Source organism: Papio anubis, chromosome 5, assembly GCF_008728515.1.
Source record: "Papio anubis isolate 15944 chromosome 5, Panubis1.0, whole genome shotgun sequence".
Classification (NCBI taxonomy): domain Eukaryota; kingdom Metazoa; phylum Chordata; class Mammalia; order Primates; family Cercopithecidae; genus Papio; species Papio anubis.
The window spans coordinates 117,920,051-117,938,302 of record NC_044980.1 but is presented as its reverse complement, the minus strand read 5'-3'; the positions used below and the strand labels follow the sequence as shown (position 1 = coordinate 117,938,302).

The 18,252-nt window shown below is 37.8% G+C and overlaps 1 pseudogene; it reads right to left on the bottom strand.

Annotated features, from left to right (window-relative positions):
* LOC110743603 overlaps window positions 1-16,694 on the bottom strand; it is a 148,883-nt pseudogene extending 132,189 nt beyond the window's left edge.
* Window positions 16,695-18,252: the final 1,558 nt, after the last annotated feature.

The window sequence follows — 18,252 nt, the reverse complement described above, 5'->3', positions numbered from 1 at the left end:
CATCAACTAACGAGCAAAATAACCAGTTAATATCATAATGGCAGGATCAAGTTCACACATAACAATCTTAACCTTAAATGTAAATGGACTAAATGCTCCAATTAAAAGACACAGACTGGCAAACTGGATAAAGAGTCAAGACCCATCAGTCTGCTGTATTCAGGAGACCTATCTCACACGCAGAGACATACATAGGCTCAAAATAAAGGGATGGAGGAAGATTTACCAATCAAATGGAGAACAAAAAAAAGCAGGGGTTGCAATACTAGTCTCTGATAAAACAGACTTTAAACCATCAAAGATCAAAAGAGACAAAGAAGGCCATTACATAATGGTAAAGGGATCAATTCAACAGGAAGAGCTAACTATCCTAAATATATATGCACCCAATACAGGAGCACCCAGATTCATAAAGCAAGTCCTTAGAGACTTACAAAGAGACTTAGACTCCCATACAATAATAATGGGAGACTTCAACACTCCACTGTCAACATTAGACAGATCAACAAGACAGAAAGTTAACAAGGATGTCCAGGAATTGAACTCATCTCTGCAGCAGGCAGACCTAATAGACATCTATAGAACTCTCAACCCCAAATCAACAGAATATACATTCTTCTCACCACCACATCGTACTTACTCCAAAATTGACCATATAATTGGAAGTAAAGCACTCCTCAGCAAATGTACAAGAACAGAAATTATAACAAACTGTCTCTCAGACCACAGTGCAATCAAACTAGAACTCAGGACTAAGAAACTCAATCAAAACCGCTCAACTACATGGAAACTGAACAACCTGCTCCTGAATGACTACTGGGTACATAACGAAATGAAGGCAGAAATAAAGAAGTTCTTTGAAACCAATGAGAACAAAGATACAACATACCAGAATCTCTGGGACACATTTAAAGCAGTGTGTAGAAGGAAATTTATAGCACTAAATGCCCACAAGAGAAAGCAGGAAAGATCTAAAATTGACACTCTAACATCACAATTAAAATAACTAGAGAAGCAAGAGCAAACACATTCCAAAGCTAGCAGAAGGCAAGAAATAACTAAGATCAGAGCAGAACTGAAGGAGATAGAGACACAAAAAACCCTCCAAAAAATCAATGAATCCAGGAGTTGGTTTTTTGAAAAGATCAACAAAATTGACAGACCACTAGCAAGACTAATAAAGAAGAAAAGAGAGAAGAATCAAATCGACGCAATTAAAAATGATAAAGGGGATATCACCACCGACCCCACAGAAATACAAACTACCATCAGAGAATACTATAAACACCTCTACGCAAATAAACTGGAAAACCTAGAAGAAATGGATAATTTCCTGGACACTTACACTCTTCCAAGACTAAACCAGGAAGAAGTTGAATCCCTGAATAGACCAATAGTAGGCTCTGAAATTGAGGCAATAATTAATAGCCTACCAACCAAAAAAAGTCCAGGACCAGATGGATTCACAGCTGAATTCTACCAGAGGTATAAGGAGGAGTTGGTACCATTCCTTCTGAAACTATTCCAATCAATAGAAAAAGAGGGAATCCTCCCTAACTCATTTTATGAGGCCAACATCATCCTGATACCAAAGCCTGGCAGAGACACAACAAAAAAAGAGAATTTTAGACCAATATCCCTGATGAACATCGATGCAAAAATCCTCAATAAAATACTGGCAAACCGGATTCAACAACACATCAAAAAGCTTATCCACCATGATCAAGTGGGCTTCATCCCTGGGATGCAAGGCTGGTTCAACATTCGCAAATCAATAAACATAATCCAGCATATAAACAGAACCAAAGACAAGAACCACATGGTTATCTCAATAGATGCAGAAAAGGCTTTTGACAAAATTCAACAGCCCTTCATGCTAAAAACGCTCAATAAATTCGGTATTGATGGAACGTACCTCAAAATAATAAGAGCTATTTATGACAAACCCACAGCCAATATCATACTGAATGGGCAAAAACTGGAAAAATTCCCTTTGAAAACTGGCACAAGACAGGGATGCCCTCTCTCACCACTCCTATTCAACATAGTGTTGGAAGTTCTGGCTAGGGCAATTAGGCAAGAGAAAGAAATCAGGGGTATTCAGTTAGGAAAATAAGAAGTCAAATTGTCCCTGTTTGCAGATGACATGATTGTATATTTAGAAAACCCCATTGTCTCAGCCCAAAATCTCCTTAAGCTGATAAGCAACTTCAGCAAAGTCTCAGGATACAAAATTAATGTGCAAAAATCACAAGCATTCTTATACACCAATAACAGACAAACACAGAGCCAAATCATGAATGAACTTCCATTCACAATTGCTTCAAAGAGAATAAAATACCTAGGAATCCAACTTCCAAGGAATGTAAAGGACCTCTTCAAGGAGAACTACAAACCACTGCTCACTGAAATAAAAGAGGACACAAACAAATGGAAGAACATACCATGCTCATGGATAGGAAGAATCAATATCGTGAAAATGGCCATACTGCCCAAGGTAATTTATAGATTCAATGCCATCCCCATCAAGCTACCAATGAGTTTCTTCACAGAATTGGAAAAAACTGCTTTAAAGTTCATATGGAACCAAAAAAGAGCCCGCATCTCCAAGACAATCCTAAGTCAAAAGAACAAAGCTGGAGGCATCACGCTACCTGACTTCAAACTATACTACAAGGCTACAGTAACCAAAACAGCATGGTACTGGTACCAAAACAGAGATATAGACCAATGGAACAGAACAGAGTCCTCAGAAATAATACCACACATCTACAGCCATCTGATCTTTGACAAACCTGAGAGAAACAAGAAATGGGGAAAGGATTCCCTATTTAATAAATGGTGCTGGGAAAATTGGCTAGCCATCAGTAGAAAGCTGAAACTGGATCCTTTCCTTACTCCTTATACGAAAATTAATTCAAGATGGATTAGAGACTTAAATGTTAGACCTAATACCATAAAAATCCTAGAGGAAAACCTAGGTAGTACCATTCAGGACATAGGCATGGGCAAAGACTTCATGTCTAAAACACCAAAAGCAACAGCAGCAAAAGCTAAAATTGACAAATGGGATCTAATTAAACTAAAGAGCTTCTGCACAGCAAAAGAAACTACCATCAGAGTGAACAGGCAACCTACAGAATGGGAGAAAATTTTTGCAATCTACTCATCTGACAAAGGGCTAATATCCAGAACCTACAAAGAACTCAAACAAATTTACAAGAAAAAAACAAACAACCCCATCAAAAAGTGGGCAAAGGATATGAACAGACATTTCTCAAAAGAAGACATTCATACAGCCAACAGACATATGAAAAAATGCTCATCATCACTGGCCATCAGAGAAATGCAAATCAAAACCACAATGAGATACCATCTCACACCAGTTAGAATGGCGATCATTAAAGTCAGGAAACAACAGGTGCTGGAGGGGATGTGGAGAAATAGGAACACTTTTACACTGTTGGTGGGATTGTAAACTAGTTCAACCATTATGGAAAACAGTATGGCGATTCCTCAAGGATCTAGAACTAGATGTACCATATGACCCAGCCATCCCATTACTGGGGATATACCCAAAGGATTATAAATTATGCTGCTATAAAGACACATGCACACGTATGTTTATTGCAGCACTATTCACAATAGCAAAGACTTGGAATCAACCCAAATGTCCATCAGTGACAGATTGGATTAAGAAAATGTGGCACATATACACCATGGAATACTATGCAGCCATAAAAAAGGATGAGTTTGCATCCTTTGTAGGGACATGGATGCAGCTGGAAAACATCATTCTTAGCAAACTATCACAAGAACAGAAAACCAAACACCGCATGTTCTCACTCATAGGTGGGAACTGAACAATGAGATCACTTGGACTCAGTAAGGGGAACATCACACACCGGGGCCTATCATGGGGAGGGGGGAGGGGGGAGGGGGGAGGGATTGCATTGGGAGTTATACCTGATGTAAATGACGAGTTGATGGGTGCAGCAGACCAACATGGCACAAGTATACATATGTAACAAACCTGCACGTTATGCACATGTACCCTACAACTTAAAGTATAATAACAATAAATAAATTAAAAAAAAAAAAAGAAAATATAGCACAAGAAAATCCTATAGGTAATGGAACAGCTGTGTATCTTGATTGCACAAAACCACATGTGATAAAATTTCATAGAAATACACACACGTACACACACACACACACAAGTGCTTGTAAAATTGATTGATTATACAAATGTGAGTTTCTTCATTTGATATACACAGGACCTCCCTGTACATTTATCTGCAACTTCCTGTGAATCTATAATTATTTCAAAATAAAAAGTTAAAAAAAGAAAAAAAAAAAAAAAAAAGAAGTAAATGCAACGTATGTCCATGCAATGCTCCTTGGTTCCTTAAAATCTTTATGGAGTGTGTGCATCTGCCAGTAATGTTGTTTAAACTAGGTAGGGTCATAAGAGATTTGAGAAACTTTTCTAAATGGAGCCAGCATTACTATTCAGAAGGCTTTTATGCATCTTCTGCAATGAATGCTTCCACTTAAGGAGATGTTTACAAATATTAAGCCCATTCAACAGTGACATGGTCATATGATAGCATCATTTCCTGTGGAAAAAATGCAGAGTCAGTGCCCAGATGTTCCTAAGCAGCATCTCTGACTCCAACTTGCAGGGTCTGGAAAGCCAATTACCTCACGGGGGATTATTGTGTCAATACAAATTGGTTTCAAAGTTCACTCAATTCGCTCAAGCTTAGGAGTGGTTCAAAAGGAAGGGTGCACAATGGAGAAAGCCAATTCTCTAAAATCTTACTTTGGTTTTGATTATAAATCTCTAAATTGATTTTCAGAGCACTATATAAGATAATTGAATAAAACACTTTAAAAGTGCAACATTCTTCCAGAACATGGTGAACACTGGCAGATACTTTCCCCAGCAACGTTTTTTCTCTCCAGTTTTTGCAGCAATAATCTACTTTTCCTAGACATGTGGATTGAATGAATTTAATCCAGGGTTATGCTGGTGCTATGGTCTAAATGCTTGTGCATTCCAAAATTCATGTTGAAATTTAATTGTGATTGTAACAGAATTGAGGTGAGATCTTTCAGCGGTGATTAGGCCATGAGGCCTCTGTCCTCATGGATGGTGTAATGCTGTTATCATGGGAACGTGTTTATTATGAAAGAAAAGGTTTGATGCCCTTCACTTTCCCTTGCCCTTCAGTCATGTGAGGACACTGCAGCAAGCTGCCATTTTTGTTATGTAATTTACGGAAATCACTCAGTCCTTCGTAGTTAAAGTACATACTCTCTTCAGCACATCATCTTGCCCAATATATACAAACTCTTAATCTGCCAGCAGTGAGAAAAAATAAGGGGAAAAACCAAGAATATGGGTTTTAAGAATAAAAGAAAAAACATCTTTTTTCTTTTAAGTTTTCTAATATCTGAGAAAAGAACGAGAGTTCTGAACTGTAAAAGTAGAACAATTTAGTAAATATGTACCATAATTTCTGAAAAACACTGGTTTTGTGCTGTAAAGTTCTCATCACCACTGGACTCAGGCTGTCTCTGGAGCTCATCAGATTCTGCTTTACCTCCCTATAAGAACTCTTACTCTGCTTCACACTTTCCTAGATCCTTTTCTGTCCCCACTACTAGGAGATCAATGCCTTATAAGCTCCCCATCTAACAGTGTCATGAATAATAATTGCTGGATGAATAAATAAATACAAGTCAAACAAATCAACAGTCCTCAAAAAGTTTATAATCTATTATGGTGAGATTATAAGGCAACTCCCCTTGCCTATTCACCTAGTAGTGCCTCAAATCTTTCCACATCTCTCCTTTCCACTGCCATACTCTAATCCAGTTAGTTATTATTTCTCATTTTGATGACCTCAGCTTTTTCTTGCATTCGGCTTTTTCTAATCTACTACCTACCTAAATATGTCTACACCCCCAAAATGATTCAATTATTTTCCTATTGAAAGCCCACCAATCACTTTCCATTGCCCTCAGGATGACAACCAGATTTCTTTAGCATGGCCCTTGATAATCTCTTCTTTGATCTCTCTCCAGACCTATTCTGCCCTGTCCCACTCCCAGACACTCAAGCTCTAGGCTCTGGCCAACTAGAATTTCTCTTACACATGCTCTCTCATTTCTGATCCTTTTCACAAAAAAATTTTTCTGCCAAGAATATTCTTTCTGCCTAAATCCTCTTCATCCTTTAGTGCTTATATTTAAAAATCACCACCTGGAGCAAGTGTTCCCTGTCCTCCCCGATAAGATGAGGTGACCCTGCTATGTTCATCCATTGCTCCCTGTACTTCTGCCATCGTAACTCTTGCCATACTTCTTTAATCCTTTAGTTTTCAGTCTCACTCTTAAAAGATTCCAAGACCTTCAAGGAGAGATTGTCTGTTCCCTCTCTCAATGTTAGATCGAAAGCATCTAGCCCAGGACCAGGTACCTTTTGACACTGAGTAAATATTTTTTGAATGAATGAATGATTGAATGGACAATCTCCATGTGGGGTGGGGTTATAATAGGGGAAACATAGAAACTAATCAGTAGATTTTTGCAGTAATGAAAGAGAAAAGCAATAAAAGCCTGCAATAAATGATGGGATGACAGTGAGAAGAAAAGCAAGCTGTGGCCATGGCAGACATGATGGAGGCTAGAAGTTACAGAGACTGGAGAGAGAGAAAAGGAGAGCCAGAGAAGATGGTTCATTGCAGATATATTTTAAAAGCAAATAGGCAAGGCCGAGGCAGGTGGATCACGAGGTCAGGAGATTGAGACCATCCTGGCTAACAAGGTGAAACCCCGTCTCTACTAAAAATACAAAAAAAAAAAAAAAAATTTAGCCGGGAGTGGTGGCAGGCGCCTGTAGTCCCAGCTACTTGGGACACTGAGGCAGGAGAATGGCGTGAATGTGGGAGGGTTTAGCAGTGATTAGGCCATGAGGCTTCTATCCTCATGGATGGTGTAACGCTGTTACAGTGAGCTTGTAGTGAGCCAAGATCGCGCCACTGCACTCCAGCCTGGGCGACAGAGCGGCTAGACGCCATCTCAAATAATATTAATAATAATAATAATAGGTATGCACACACACATAATTTCAAGAAAAAGGGAAAATCTTGTTGGTTTTTGGAGTGTGGCAAGATGAAATTCTGAAGAATTTCAACAGCGTTTCCTTCAGGCATTCGTTTCCTTTCTGGTTTTTTGCTTTCTGAACTCACACCAGAGGCAGTGCCCTGAGTATCAAAGATAAAGCTTATTAAGATATCATTTTGTCCAAACATGTGCCTTTGCACATCAAGATCAGGCACCTAAGGGATTCACAGAGCAAGATTCAGGCCATAAATGACTTGAGAGAATGTAAGATGACATGAGTACGGTGTTCTAACCTGAAGAGATGTAAACATTCAGCCAACTGTGAAGAGAATACACAGAGGGCACGCCTGGGGATCAGAAGCTGGGGAGCCTAGATCTCTGCTGCTTCCCCCACAAAGTTGAGCCCCAGAACAGAGGGTTCCATAAAGAACCAAAACAGGCTTGGGGGTGGCTACCAGAGAAGAAACTTGTATCTTGCTTCTTGGGTGAGATTTAAGATGGTGGTGACACCCACTCAAAAGCCCCCATTTCAACATCGTGCTGGTCTTCAGAGAGGAGACAAAGTGGGAACCTAATTAGGCATAGCTCATAAATACTTCCAACAACACAAAGATATGACAGTTATAGAGCAGACAGCGTATTTAGACACATATACACATACAAAGATATAGAGATATTTGAATCGAAAGGAAAAAAAAAGAGAGGGCCTAAAGCAGCTACTCACCCTGAATTGCTCACCCACTTAGTGGGCAGTAAGAGAGCGTCTATTGTTTTCCTCTGTCTCCCAGGAAGAACAAGGAATTAGCTGAGCAGTTGGTGGACCTGACATAAACACATTCATAGTCAAGACAAGTAGTACATGAAAGGAATGTCATGGTCCAGTGACTAAAGAAGAATGGTAACCATGGACAGATCAGCTGTAGATATAACAGGGATACATGATCTAAGAGCAAAGAAATGTTTGTGTATCAGTAGAAACCATTGGGATTGGATGCCAATGACCAGAACCACACGTCCCTTCCCTAGTGTCATATAACCATTATGGAACCAAAGTGAAGGGAGGCAGAAAGCATCCATGAGGGTATCTTGAATAAATATTTTCCCAAAAGGAACTAACAAAAAACAGAAAGTGACATGCTTCATCTAACTTTTTTTTTTTTGGCCATGAGAGGGTATGGGGCCAAAAGCCAACTTTAGTGCATCTATAGAGAAACTTTTCTACCATATTTTTACATGACTGAGTCACACAATTTATGAAATATGTCCCTACCATAATAGCAATACTTTGGTTGGACACAGGTGGAATTTATGTGTTTCCACCCCATGTGGTTACACTCTTGCAGATACATAAAGATAAAGGATATACCGAGTGTGTATATTTCAAGAGAAAAAAATGGTGCTCTCATTTCTAACCATTTTAACAGAAAACTTTTAACTTAAAATGATCACCCATGTCCATATTTACATATTCAAACATGCCATGTGAAAACATTTGAAAAGTATTCTTTTTATTCCTCCTCCAAATTAGAAATATTATGAGGAATCTATTATTTCTTGCTACAGTACCATTTAAAAAGCTATAATTTCCAACTCTACCATAGTAGTGACTGGATACTCATGCTGGGTAAATCAGAGCATATGATCAGTGTGATACTAAATTATTATAAAAGTATATATGTGGTTATCTTATTACAGATCTGTCCTTGCATTATGTAGTTACTAGGTTATACATGTGTAATACCATTGTGTAATATATACAGCATCAATATGTTTCAGATGCATGGAATCAAATAGTCCCAGCATTTAAAAGTTGGAACAACTCTAGAAAAGATCCAGCTCAACAATATCCTTATACAAATGATTGAGCTGAAGCCAAGAGAAGTTAAATAATCTACATAGTCACGTTGTCTCCATTAATGCTGCAGCTAAAATGAGACCCCTGGAATAGCACTACTCTGATAACTTTAATTAACTTCAAGGTTAATATGCTTCATAAATTCGTATATCAGTTAAGACACTTTAAGCAGCAAATAACTAAAAATACAATTGAAAATGGTTAAACGATAAGGAAAATGTATTATCTTGAATAACAGGGAACATGAAGGTATAATAATTCCAGGGTTAGTTAACTCTATGGTTCAATCACATCATCAAAGGCCTGGATTTCTTTCCATCTTTCTGTTCTCTCATCCTCAGGCTGTCCTTAGGCTGACTCCCCTTATGGTCATGAGACAACTGCAGCAGTACGTACAGGAACCTCAAGAGCTAGCACAAAAATAAGGCAAGTCTAAGTGTTGCTTTATGAGAACAAAGGCCATTTCCTGGAAGTACATCCAAAAGACTCACCTGAGTTTCTTGTTGACCAGAGCTACATCCAGTGCTCATGGAACAGGACACCCATAAGGTGCTTAGATTAATCAGGACATTAGAGAGAGAAATACGTCCAGCTTCCCCTAAAGTATGTGGCCACTCTTAGAAATGCGGATACCTGCAGGAATTGAGTCAAGGATGAAAGGGAAAGAAAAAGAAATAATTGGAAAGCAACCAGTAGTATCTGTCACAACTGGAACATGTTCCTGGGTGTAAATCAAACTTGGCTCTCAACAGTACAGAGAAGATGAGTATTCCTATGATCAAACTGAAAATCCTTGATAAAGCAAAGAACTATTTCATTAATCATGTGTCCTTCATGAAAACCCAGATCATCATATATAAGATTTATTTAAATAGCACAACTGAAAAAGCACAATTTATTCAGTTGGTTACAATCTATGTCTAAATAACAAACTTTGGGAATTTTTCCCCTAAATTATCCCTTGGTAATTAACAACCTTATTAATTAGAAACTATTAACACTCTGCTTCACAGATGAGAAAATTTAGGCTCAGATAAATTGACATTTGTGATTCTCAAAGTATGGTCTCTGGATCAACAGTATTAACACCATCTGGAAACATTAAAAATGCAAATTTGGGGCTCTATCTCAGACCCACTTAATCAGAATCTTTGAGAATGGGGACTTGTTATCCATGCTTCAGCAAGCCTTCCAGGTGATTCTAATACACTAACAAGTTGAAGAACCACTGCCCCAGACAAATAGCAATTGGATTTGAATACAGGTTGTCTCATTTCCACAGCCTGTTCATTTAATCAGTTTGCTAAACTGCCTCCCAGTAAACACAGAGATGCCTAAACACAACAAATTATGAAAGAATGTATTATATTTCTCTCCATCATAAAAAAGAAAAATAATGGACTGGGTAGAAAATCAGACTAAAGTAGAACAAAACAGTACCATATTCTGTATCCATATTTCATTATTGATCCTTTCTGTTGCCATCATAAACATGATCCATGTTAATTATTAAGAAAGGGGTAAATAGTAGTAACCAACTTGGCCACCCTATGACCTGATTGCTCTGACCTTACTTTAGAACGTCCAGTTGAGAGGTGTGGAGGGTAGAACTCTTAAGCAAACTAGACCCTTCAATTTAAGGAAGAACTTCTTTTGATAATTTTATATTCAAATGATCTGATGCAGAATTAGATGAAAGTAATCAATCATGAGACAGCTGTGGGTTACTTGAACAGATATTTTTATAATGATTACAGGCACACACAACACCACATTTTTGAAATTATATTGCCTTGTGTTACAAAGAGCTTATTCTTCCCATAATGGCATCTTGATAGAATGTGGGTGGGCTGAATAGCTCCCAGGGCATTAGGAAAGCAACGACATAAAGTCATTGTTTTATTTTCTGTAGCTCCTCTGGATAGCTTGAGGGAAATTATGTGACTACCCTACAAATGATGGGTAACTGAATTCCGGAGAAATGAGTCAAGGGATTGCATGACATCATAAACTAAGAAAGGACAGAGTTTGGGTCCCATTTCATGTAATCAGGACCCTGCAGTCTATTTTCTTTATACTTTGCAGATGTCTCCTCTATGAGCTATATAATTATTTTGGCTAAAGTTGCACTCTTCTCTTTTTCATCCTTTCCATTTTCACACTGAAATTATGAGAAGTGAACACTCTATTTTTGATACTTAATATTACATAGAACAACAGCAAATTGAGAGTTTAGGTGTATACATAAGCAATCATTTAAGTTTTATTTAATTGCACATGATCTACTTATCTCAAAACCAAACTGATGTCTATTCAGTGTGATTAGCAACACTCTGGACATGGTAGCTCCACATTCACACGTGACTGAGTAAACTACAAAATGCCTCTAAGCGGCTTACCCCACTTAACCCAGTAACTGACTCACAGACAGTAACCGATGTGTGTGTATTATGGTTTTTGTTATTTTCTCATTGCTCATTGTCATGGTAAAAATAATTTGAAAAATATACAGTTGGCATGCATTTTAAAAAGTTTTTGGACAAATATTCTCTGAGAAGTTTTGTCACTTTTATAAAATTTTTAGAAAAGTCTTTGACTTTTAACAAAAATGTTAAGTGTCAGAGCAAAAGTTGTATATTAATTACCATATACTCAGGAATGAGTATATAATGTTAAAAAATGTGAACAATTAACTTATCTGAAATTACTTGCTTTTGAAGAACTGTACTAGAATACTCCTTTATGTCTTAAATATAGAATCACAGATTTTCTTTATAGTTGTAGATCTAGATACTTTTTTGCCAAATGTTTTCCTTTTTTTTTTGTTCTGAGACAGAGTTTCACTCTTGTCGCCCAGGCTGGAGTGCAATTGCACGATCTCAGCTCTCTGCAACCTCCGCCTCCCAGGCTCAAGAGATTCTCCTGCCTCCGGAGGCCTCTCGAGTAGCTGGGATTACAGGCATGGGCCACCACACCCGGCTAATATTCTATTTTTAGTAGACATGGGTTTTCACCATGTTGGCCAGACTCCTGACCTCAGATGATCTGCCTGCCTCAGTCTCCCGAAGCACTGGGATTACAGGCACGCGCCACCATGCCCAGCTTGCCAAATGTTTTCTAAGCAAGGTATACTAATTGCTTTTTTTTTTTTTTTTTTTTTTTGAGATAGAATCTCGCTCTGTCGCCAGGCTGGAGTGCAGTAGCATGATCTTGGCTCACTGCAACCTCTGCCTCCCAGGTTCAAGTGATTCCCCTGCCTCAGCCTCCCAAGTAGCTGGGACTACAGTTGTGCACCACCACGCCCAGCTAATTTTTTTTTATTTTAGTAGAGATGGAGTTTCACCATGTTGGCCAGGATGGTCTTGATCTCCTGACCTCGTGATCTGCCCACCTCAGCCTCCCAAAATGCTGGGATTACAGGCGTGAGCCACCACGCCCAGCCTGCTTTTTTAAATTGTAGCATTTTGCAACATTTTTTATTTTATGAAGACCTGAAATGGAAAACACTCCAAAGATGGCATTGACAAGTGCATTTTTAACCAGCATACTGGCTACCTCTAGATATGCCTTGTGTGCCTAGACTTAGACAGCTGGTTGTTTAGAATTAGGCTGAGACTGTAGGTTCTACTTTACATCCCTAATTACTTCTCTCTCCTGAGATTGGCAAACTCATTTAGTCCAAAATGTCGCCTTGGCAATGAATGAGGTGGGAGGGTTTGAAAAGCTCCATGGTCACAGCCAAAATGCTGGCTGAAGAGTTTGTACTTTTTCAATCACTCGGGAGTTTTACACTGTGCATTTAAGGGCAGGACATTTTAAAAACAAAACCAGGTTGTTTTCTTTTCTCAGGATTACATGAGGGGTATTACAAATACTTAACCATGGTAACTGTGGGTTCTCCACCAATGTGCCAAGGATTCGTTTTAGGCTGAAATGATTTTGTGAAGTATATCACAGGACAATGATGAACATTAACCACCTTTACTTAAAATAAAGAATGCCATGAAATTAACTGTGATATTTAAGCTTCAGTTCTTTAAAAACTTCTCTAGACATTCACTGGAACTCAGAATGAATCAAATAAATTCAACAAGATTGGTGTGATGGTTAATTTCTGGGTCAACTTGACCAGCCATGGGGCACACAGATATTCGGTTAAACATTATTTCTGGGTCTGTTTGTGAGTGTGTTTCTAGATGAGATTAGCATTTGAGTCGGTGAGTACAGCAGACTGCTCTCCCTAATGCTGGTGGGAATGAATAGAACAAAAAGACTGAGAAAGACACAATTTGTTTTCACTACCTGACTATTTGAGCTGGGACATCAGTCTTTTCCTGCCCTTGGACTGGGTTTATACCATCAGCACTCCTGGTTCCCAGGTCTTTGGATTTGGACACCGTTTACACCATCAGCACTCCTGGTTCCCAGGCCTTCAGATTTGGACACGAGCTCACACCATCAGCACTCCTGGTTCTCAGACCTTTGGATTTGCAGAGGGTTTACACCATCAGCACTCCTGGTTCCCAGGTTTTCCTGGGTCCACATCTTGCAGACAGCAGATTTTGGGACTTTTCAGTCTCCATAGTTATGTGAGCCAGTTTCTTATAATAAGGGCTACTTACTGTCTTATTGTTCTTTTAACTTCATAGTTAACTAATAAGTAGTTCATTTTCATTTTAATTAATGCATTCATTTTTCCTAATACAAAAAGTACTTTTTTTTCTTAGCACAAAAAGCAGAAAATAAAAACCCACAATCCCAGTGTCTGGAGGTGACATTTATTAACATGTTGTTTTTATATTAACACCGATACATATACATCTTTAATGGAAACAGAATCTTACATAGATGCTGGTTTTAGAGGTTTATCAATGCCTTTTTTGTGAATTTTTTATTGAATATTGACATACATACAAAAAAAGTGTACAATTTTCGAAGTAAACATACCCACGTATATTTCAAGAAACAGAACACTGCCAGTATCCATGAAGCCCTGGCAGGCCTACTCTCCATTACTACCCTCCCCCCAAGAGTAGTCCTCAACCAAATATGTAACATCATAAATTTCCGTTGTGTGTTTCAGACTTTTGTGCACTTGGAATCATGCACTGTGTATTCTTACATACCTCACTTTTTTTTGCTCGATATTTTGTTTGTGAGTTTATCTAGTTGCTGTGTGAGGTTGCAGTTGATTTCTTTCTATTATGGTATAGAATTCCATTGTTGTACCTACTATTTTTAACTGATGGTTTATCTAATGACAGTATTTCTATGGAAATACATGTTCAACAAACATTTTTCAGGTACCTATTATATTCCTCATTCTGTACTACATACTCTAAATGGATATTACTCATTCACTCTAAATATCTAGTACACAATATTATCTTAAATCTCTAATATTTTTTCACTACAAGAATGAACCATTCACTTTGCTTTTAATGATCCTTAAATGTGGTAAAGAAAAAAATAATGTTCTGCTTCCATATTTAGAATTGTAGAAAGGAATTTGTGATTCAGTGAAAAACTACATTGTCTAGACCCTAAAGGATACGCGCTAGGGCTATCTGATCGAGATTCCATGGACATGATTTTACAACTCTATAAATTGTAAGAAACCTAGAGCAAAAAAAAAAAAAAAAATCTAATCGATAGACATGCAAATTCTGTCGTACTGGAGATAAATAACTTCCCTCTCCATCTCTCTCTCTCTATATATAAATATATATTACTTATATATATTACTTATATATTTATATATATTTATACATATAATTATATATTTTTTATATAACTATATAAGTGTATATATAAATATACGCATAAATATATAAGTATTTCTAAATATATAAGTATATATAAATAAGTATATATAAGTATATATATAAATATATATAAAGTTTCTCTGTTAATTATAATATTTGCCTCAATTGACATGTTTATTTTTGTATCTGTATGACAGTCATGATTTTCTTTTTCTGAAAATCCTCTTTTCACAGAATTGTACAGTTTCCTTCAGTAGCAAATTACTTAAGCAATGCTACAAAATGTACCAAGATTTTTCTTAATTCTAAAAATAAAGTACCTGCCTGAAGGTAGGGCACAGGGGATCTGTTTAACCTTGTTGGCTTAAATATTTTTTCCTATTTCATGGTCTATCATGGTTGGTTGAAATCAATTAGAATATCTTCCACCTATTACCTACAGAATTCAAACAAGTCACACATTGAATTTTTTATTTGAGACACTTCACCCATTCTTTCTTACTTGATGCACATTCCACTTCACATCATTGTATATTGATTACTCCCTGTGTCAGGAATTCAATCTCAGATTCTATCAGCCATCCCCATTACTATGAATGGAATTTCCTTGTTCTCCTTGGTTTCTCCCTGATGAGACTCATTCCAGTCATTGTTGGTTTATTATATGCTTCACATGCTAAATTCTCCAGATCTGTCCCAGCACAGAGCTTGGCACACAGTAACCATTTAACACTATTTTAGGACTGAATGAATAAAAGTTAATATTGTGCTAGAGTCTGAATGTGTCCCTTCCAGAATTCATGTTGAAATTTAATCCCCATTGTGGTAGTAGAAAGAGGTGGGCCCTTTGAGGAAGGGATTGAGTCATAAGGGTTCCACCCTCATGAATGGATTACTGCCTTAAAAGGGCTAGTTTAGGGCCTCTCTTGCCCTTCCATGTTCCACCATGTGAGGACACAGCCTTTCTCTCCTCTAGAAAATGCAGCAATGAAGCGCCAACTTGTTGGATGAAGCAGAGAGACAGGGCCCTCACCAGACACTGAAACTGCTAGCACCTTGATCCTGGGCTTCCCTGCCTTCAAATCCATGAGAATATTAATTTCTGTTGTTTATAAATTGCCCAGCTTAGCATATTTTGTTACAGAAGCACCAATGAAGTAAGACACATTACTACCAATTTGTTTTTCTGCCAACATCAGTTATTAGATATGGAAGATTGTATAATGATTTCTAGAATATGGCAAGTGAGTTCGTGAAAAGTTTCCGAAATTTGTGAATGTTCAGTTAATGTAGCAAATACATATAAAAATAAATCAAAATATTATTAACAGTGAAAGAAAAGCCTAGCCATAATCACTTTTAATTCAATATTTAAAAGCTATCAAATCCACCAAATACTTTATATTCTGAAACTTTAATATGAACATAGGGTTGCTTATTTCTTCTGATAAGTTTATTGGTGAAAATGCAGCAAATATATTAAAAATGTTACTTAATATATCAGAGTAATGTGCAGGGGGAGGATGGTCTATATATCACAAGCTCAGAGGAAGGAACCTTCCATAGGTATACTCTTTGACCAACAACTGGTGGCCTCCTGAAGGGGATCAAAGCAGTTCTGCCTTCAGTTTCAACTCCAACTTCAAGAGGTTGGATCCTTTCTGTCCCCGCTTTGTCACTGACCAGCAAAAACTGCCTTAACTTTTTCTGAACCTTCACAAAGCAAAGCCAAGAGTGTCTTTAGAGGCCTGACTTGAAAACTAAATCAAAATAGAGTCAAAAGAATGAGAGAGACCCATGACAGTTCTCAGTTTCAAAGGCGTGAGACCTTTATTTTCTTCATTCTCATCTGTATGTCTGGGTAAACAGACATCTACTTAAGGATCCTGCCTCTACCTTCCATTCCCATCGGGCAAGTCTTTAACACATGATCGTGCCATCTCCGTTAATCACTTCCTAATGTGTTGAGAACTTTTGTTCTGGATAAAATTGGCAAGAATTTTTTCTTAATTGCATTTAAATATTCATCCAGAAGGGTGAGAAACCCTGATAGGCTACAATAGGGATCAAAAAACTTTTTCTGCAAAGGGCCAGAAAATAAATATATTTTTATCTTTGCAGGCCATACAGTTCTGTCTGTAGCATGAAAGCAGCCACAGACAATATGTCAGTAAAGAGACATGACTTTGTTCCAATAAAATTTCATTTACAAAATTAGTGTTCCAGATTTGGCCTATGGGTCATGGTTTGCCAACTCCTGAGCAAGAAGACTTTACAAACCAAAAACCTTGGTTCAACAGATAGGTAGGTAGACATATAATTATGTAAATATACAAGATGTATTTATTACACCTTGTGACCTGAGCCACCCTGATGGATGTGAGTAGCTGCATATGGTTATGGGGTGGGGGGCATGCGGTGACGTTTACCCCACTGCTCTCAATTAAGACTATAACAAAAGCAAATCTCTTACTAAATTCTGGCACACTTAGATTTATTAGCTAGTAGGCACATGCAACCTTGATAAAAATCCAACGTCTATGTCATTTTGGCACTCAATAAAAAGAGAAATATTCTGAAGACTTCACCTGAAGGAAATGTGATAATTTTACAGCTGCAGGATACAAATGATCATCTATTAGAGTTAGGAGACCAAAAACCCTCCAAATCACTGGTGGGACACAGGATTATTTGAAAATCAAGGTGACCGATTGATTTGCATGACAAAATTATGCCTGGGGCAAGGGTGGGCGTAATGAGGATAAGTGTTTCTATATTATCTTGAATACTGCTAAATTCACCAATGAGAAATCATTTCAGATACCTAGTTTGCTAATTATTAGGTTGGTGCAAAAATAATTGCAGTTTTTGCCATTAAAAGTAATGGCAAATCTTTAATTACTTTTGCCGCAACCTAGTAACAATCCACTAATTTTTATCATTGATAACCAATTTCTAACTTTCATTATGCTAATTAGCTAAGTTCCTGGTGTACATTGGTTCTGAGAAGAGTGAAAGCACTTACAACTCTTTAGTGATTTATAGACATCATAACTCCCATTTTTTACACTGGCTTTTTCCATTTAGGACACACTATAGCTAGATGGCTTCTATTTGAGCTCACTCACTGGCAGAATGTTAAATTACCCCTAAGGGCAGGCTGGGAATGAAAAAGGACCAAACCCAGGGAGGAGAAAGTGGTGTCATAAGTGTGGCAAAACCCGCCGAGGACCAGGCCTGTTTGGGAGGATAAAAGGGGAGTTCCAATCTAGAGGAGCAAAACTAGATTGTGGTTTCAGATACACAGAGTGGAGATGGGGAGGTGCATGGTTATTCCAGGTAATCTATTCCAATAGAAAAAGAACATCCAGGGCAGGGTTTGACCAGAACAAAGTGGGCTGCTAGTGCCAGGAAATCAGGTGGCTACTGGAGAGATCCAGTGAGACAGAGCATGTAAGGAATAGAAATGAGAGAAACCGGCATCTAGAAGAGGCAGGA